Source organism: Bombyx mori, chromosome 24 (assembly GCF_030269925.1).
Source record: "Bombyx mori chromosome 24, ASM3026992v2".
Lineage (NCBI taxonomy): Eukaryota > Metazoa > Arthropoda > Insecta > Lepidoptera > Bombycidae > Bombyx > Bombyx mori.
In genome coordinates, this window is record NC_085130.1 from 1,496,168 (window position 1) to 1,502,412 (window position 6,245).

Here is a 6,245-nt window from a genome sequence, read left to right on the forward strand (position 1 = left end):
TTGAATCTATTATGAATTCTAAAGATAAAAATACTCTTGTGATTGTTCCTATTAATAAAAAACGAATTGAGAAGTTTAGAAATAATATTAAGCAAGAACATTCAGAAATTATTTATAACAAAAACCCAAATTTATCATACCAAAATATGTTTGAGAGAATTAATATGGTCTTTACTGATGTATTTATTCCTAAAACTGTAACATTAAAAAACAAAACGGTGTTCAGCGAGTGGGCCACCACCGGAGTGTACAAAAGTAGAAAAAAATTGTATGATCTGTATTCTGAAAAAGCTTATAATAATGATGAAACATTTCATCAATATGTCAGGAACTATTCCAAACTATTTAGAAAAGTTTGTTTAGCGGCAAAATCTTTACATTTAAGTGATTTAATCAAAAATGCCCCTGACAAGATAAAGATGACTTGGAACATCATTGGTAGAGAAAGTGGAAAAGTCAGAAATAGCCATCAAGAATTCTCGTTAAAAATAGACGATAAATTGGTAACTAGTCATGAAGATGTGGCTAATGCTTTTGAAAAGTTTTTCTCTGACATTCCAGTTTCAACTACCACATCTCTAAATTCATCCCCCACAGCAGCTGAAATATTATTGCATAACCATGTCAAGAAATGCAATGAAATTTTTAAATTTAAGAAAATTAATTCAAACAATATAATAAAAAGCTTTAATAGCCTTAATGTAAAAAATACAGCTGACTTGTGGGGAATATCAGTAAAGGTTTTGAAGTCTGTAATAGACATTATTGCTTCTCATCTTGTTAGTATTTTTAATGATTGTATTAAGTGTGGTGTATTTCCTGACTTAATGAAACATAGTAAAGTGATTCCTCTTTTTAAATCTGGTAGTACTGATGACCCCTCTAACTATAGACCTATTTCAGTACTTCCTACGTTGAGTAAAATCTTTGAAAAAATTATTTTGACACAACTTTTAGAACATTTTAAATCAAATAACCTGCTTCATAATAAACAATTCGGGTTTACAAGGGGTCGCTCTACAACTGATGCAGGTGCTTATCTAATCAAAAATATATTTCAATCTTGGGAGGAATCGCATGATTGTCTTGGAATTTTCTGTGACTTATCCAAAGCATTTGACTGTGTTGAACATGAAACATTGGTGAGGAAACTACATCACTATGGTATTAGGGATGGTGCATTGGAACTTATTACTTCCTATTTATCAGGAAGGATACAAACAGTAGATGTGAAAGGAAATAGATCTTCAGGCACCACGTTGAAAATGGGTGTACCTCAGGGTTCCATTTTGGGTCCTTTTTTATTTCTAATATATATAAACGATTTGCCTAGTTTTATTGAGTCCCGACACGAGGTCGTATTATTCGCAGATGATACATCTTTATTATTTAAAATTAAACGACAATTACAAGTCTATGACGAAGTGAATGATGCGATTTCGTGTGTGGTTCATTGGTTCCGTATCAATAACCTATTATTGAATAGTAAGAAAACGAAATGTATTAAATTTACTTTAAAATGTATTAAATCATCTTTAAATGTGAGACAAGTAGATAGTAATGTAATTGTTTCTGAGGAATCATTGGAGCTTGTTGAGTCAACCGTATTTCTTGGTATAACAGTGGACTCCAAACTGCAGTGGGGACCTCATATTCATAAATTGGCGAGTAAGCTTAGCTCTGCAGCATACGCAGTAAAAAAAATTAGAATGTTAACAAATGCGGACACGGCCCGTTTAGTTTACTTTAGTTACTTCCACAGTGTCATGTCCTATGGCATTTTGCTATGGGGCAATGCGGCCGATGTAGAAATGATATTTATTCTGCAGAAAAGAGCTATACGTGCTATTTATAACATGCACTCAAGGGAATCCCTGAGGGAAAAATTTAAAGAAATTAAAGTTCTCACTATGCCATCCCAGTACATCTTTGAAAATTTGATGTATGTTCGTAAACATATTGAGGAGTTTCCTAAGATGTCGGACATACATAATAGAAATACTAGGAACAAACACAAGCTTGTTGTGCCGATGAGTAGGTTACATAAGATACGAAATTCATTCGGGTGTTTGTCTGTGCGCCTGTACAACAAAATCCCACAAGATGTTCAGAACCTACATATACATAGGTTTAAGAAAACTATTAAAGAACATCTGTGCAATAAAGCTTACTATAAAGTCAATGATTATCTAGAAGATTGCACAAAGTGGGAATGAGTTGCTCGCTCCGGGAATTTCAATATTGTAAAATTGTTATGTTATAATTACTTATTGTAATATGAATATTTAAAAAAAAAAAAAATATTTAAAATAAAAATAAAAATCTAATATTAAAAAAAAAAAAAACATGCCCGCTGAGTTTCTTGCCAATTCTTCTCAGGACGGAGGCTAATTCTTGTGAATTGGCGGTAATTCTTTTGACGTTCAACAAGTATGTACTTTCATTTATGTTGAATAAAACTTTTTTGATTTGATTTGATTTGATTTGAGAAAATTCTTAACCAATCACGTAAATACACTTGTATCAATGTGTAAAGTGAATATAATAAAAAACTCTAAAAAAAAGGAATAAACTTCAACTTCAAAGAAATAAAACTAGTAAATCATTAATGTAGTCGAAAACCATCGGAATTATCAATTTAGATTCACATAGAAAAACGTTCTGAAATAACACATAAAGATGCGGCCGAATCGAGAAGCTGCCTTTTTTTTGAAGTTGGTTAACAAGTTAGTTTTTATGATTCTGACGTTAATGTTCCAAAGCATATTTTATTAATAAATACACGAATACATAAAGCTTTAGGTTTATTGTGTGTATATAAAAATGAATTTGAATCATAACATATCATTACTTTTGTGGAAAAAAAAAATTCGACGTTGATTTTATGAAACATTTTTTTTATTTTGATGATCGACTTTGAATCAATAGATTGGCTGTTTTAAAAGAAAAAAAAACTTTGGTTTTTCGACATTTGTTGTTTTCGCATTTGTGGAAATTGGGTGTATTTAAGTATATTAAATAAATTACCTAAATAAGAAATTTATATCCTTCAAATATATTAATAATTCCTTCAATAAATACATTTGATAGTAATTAAAACTAATTAAATACTGGACGCGGGTTTTTTTTTATTACTTTTGTTAATAAACTGTTTTTGTTACGCATTATTGGTTTTTGTTTTCTCTATCACTACCCTTGAATAAGTTTTTTTTTTTTATTGCTTAGTTGGGTGGACGAGCTCACAGCCCACCTGTTCTTAAGTGGTTACTGGAGCCCATAGACATCCACAACGTAAAAGCGCCACCCACCTTGAGATACAAGTTCTAAGGTCTCAGTATAGTTACAACGGCTATCCGACCCTCCAAACCGAAACGCATTACGGCCTGGCCACGGGGATCGGCGGTGCGAACAGCGAAGCGGTGGGCGAGGCGACCATTCGCGCAGCACCGTTTGCAGGCCACGGGTACTCACGTTCGCCGCCGCGACTAGTAAGGAAGTCCGACAGCGAAATGTCTATATCGAAATTATCTCGATATTGCTTACAAATTAATAGTTTTTTGGTTCCAAATAATAGGTATTTGGAAAAGATTGTGAAGTACATGATTTGAATAAGAATCGGAGTATACCTATAGATGGAGAATTCCACAAGAAGTACGAGAAATACTTTGGGTGGCTAGACTTCCAAATAGCTGGTCTAGCTAGTATTTCAGCTATTTTATTTTTTTATTGCTTAGATGGGTGGACGAGCTCACAGCCCACCTTGTGTTAAGTGGTTACTGGAGCCCATAGACATCCACAACGTAAATGCGCCACCCACCTTGAGATATAAGTTCTAAGGTCTCAAGTATAGTTATAATGGCTGCCTCACCCTTCAAACCGAAACGCATTACTACTTCACGGCAGAAATAGGCAGGGTGGTAGTACCCACCCGTGTAGACTCACAAGAGGTCCTACCACCAGTAATTACGCAATTTATTATTTTGAAGATTTCATTTTTATCCTTCACCGTGGAAATCAATCGTGAACATTTGTTGAGTACGTATTTCATTACAAAAATTGGTACCCGCCTGATATTCGAACACCGGTGCATCGCTCAACACGATTGCACCGGACGTCCGTTAGGCCACGACGACTTTAAAAATATAAAATAAAAAATAAATAAAAAATATAAAAATTTCGGCGTTAATTTTTCGCGGCGAAAACAACTAAACTCATTTAATCACTGTAACTATTCGCCGCGACTACCGCTCGACTCCGTGGCTCGCGCCGTCCGTATTCATGCATTTGTTTTGCTCGCCCGCCGCATCGCGCGATTCGCTCGGTACATTTCGCCGGTCGCTTCGCCGGTCGCCGGTGCGCGTGGCTTGTTAGGTACATTTCTATGCGCTTGTTTTAGTCGCTAGACGCTTCGCCGTTCGCACCGCGCGAATATTCGCATCGGCGAATGTCCCGTGGCCAGGCTGTTACTGCTTCACGGTAGAAATAGGCAGGGCGGTGGTACCTACCCGCGCGGACTCACAAGAGGTCCTACCACCAGTAATTACGCAAATTATAATTTTGCGGGTTTCATTTTTATTACACGATGTTATTCCTTCACCGTGGAAGTCAATCGTGAACATTTGTTGAGTACGTATTTCATTAGAAAAATTGGTACCCGCCTGAGATTCGAACACCGGCGCATCGCTCAACACGAATGCATCGGACGTCTTATCCGTTAGGCCACGACGACTTCAGGTCGTGACGATCTGAAAGTTCTAGTGAAATCTTTTTGAAAGTGATTTACTTATTTTATTTTTAATTATTCTACTGGAGACTCGTGTCGTTAAGTGTTCGCTGTTACATTTTAAACATTGTTTTTTTTTTGTTTTTCGTACCTATCCTAGTAACCTCGATGGGTTATTCTAGATTCGCCGAGCTTGTAGGTGAGCTCACGGGGCTCAAGCCTGACGACGTCGCTAACACGAACCCTAGCAAGAGCCGTGCTTTGCAGAATCTACCACTGGATCGGAAACGCGACCCACTGAGAAGATCCGGCGAGAAACTCAGTGGGCTGTGTCTGTGGGTTAATTTACTCGTCGAGCCCTTCGTCGCAAGTCGACAGGTTCGACGAGAACGATGACCGGTGTTTGAGGTACCTAAAAGCACCGTTAGTGGATCGGGAGGATCCGTAATGACGTGTTTTGGGCGACATCGACTGTTTACCTTTCGGTCCGTAGGATCGGGAATGTTTTTAATATTGGTACTTAAGTCATGCTTATATACCTTGTGCCGGACAAGCGTGCAACGTCCATTGTGAAATGTCACGACTAAAGTCGTGGTCTAAAGGAAGGTCGGGTCCATTCGTATCTAGCGATGCAACGGTGTTCGAATTCCGCAGGCGGGTACCGATTTTTCCAATTGTTCACGATTTACTTCCACGGTGAAGGAATAACATCGTGTAATAAAAATCGAAACAAATCATACTTTGCGTAATTACTGGTGGTAGGACCTCTTGTGAGTCCGCACGGGTAGGTACCACCGCTCCGTCTATTTCTGCCCTGAAGTAGTAATGCGTTTCGGTTTGAAGGGTGGGGCAGCCATTGTAGCTATACTGAGGCCTTAGAGCTCATCTCAGTGAGTGGCGCATTTACGTTGTAGATATCTATGGGCTCCAGTAACACCAGTTGCGGGAACCATCGATGTTCATTTTGTCCGTCACCCCGGCCTCCAAAGATCTCCGGGGTATCGTCGCCCTGATGAGGTGCGACTCCCGACCTTTGATTGTCCGTCTCTCCAAGGACCCCAACGGCACAACACTCATTGCGTTGGCTCTAAGTCAGGACTATTGGGATTTATGTCTTCAAATTCCTTTTCAAGCACGTTTTTTTTGAACGATATTCACATCCTTACTATTGGTAACACTTGCGATAGCATGGAGCAGAGATGCAAATGCTGCGATGGATGGTTGGAGTAAAGAGAATGGATAGAATACGGAATGAATATGTTAGAGGAAGTCTGAAAGTGGCACCTGTGACAGAGAAGCTGGGAAGTGCGCGTTTGGGATGGTATGGACTTGTGATGAGACGAAATGACAATGAGGTTGGTAAGAGAGTGTTAACTGTGAATGTGGAAGGATATAGAGGAAGAGGTAGACCTAAGAAAATTTGATGGATTGCTGAAAGACGATATGTGTAAGAGGGGAGTGAGCGTAGAAATGGTATATGATAGAGGAGTATGGAAGGAGAAAACATGTTGCGCCGACCCCA

The 6,245-nt window shown here is 38.1% G+C and overlaps 1 protein-coding gene across 1 annotated transcript in view; it reads left to right on the plus strand.

Annotated features, from left to right (window-relative positions):
* Positions 1 to 6,245, plus strand: part of LOC101737713 (uncharacterized) — a 232,945-nt gene that overhangs the window by 92,734 nt on the left and 133,966 nt on the right. The gene's annotated exons all lie outside the window — the stretch shown is intronic.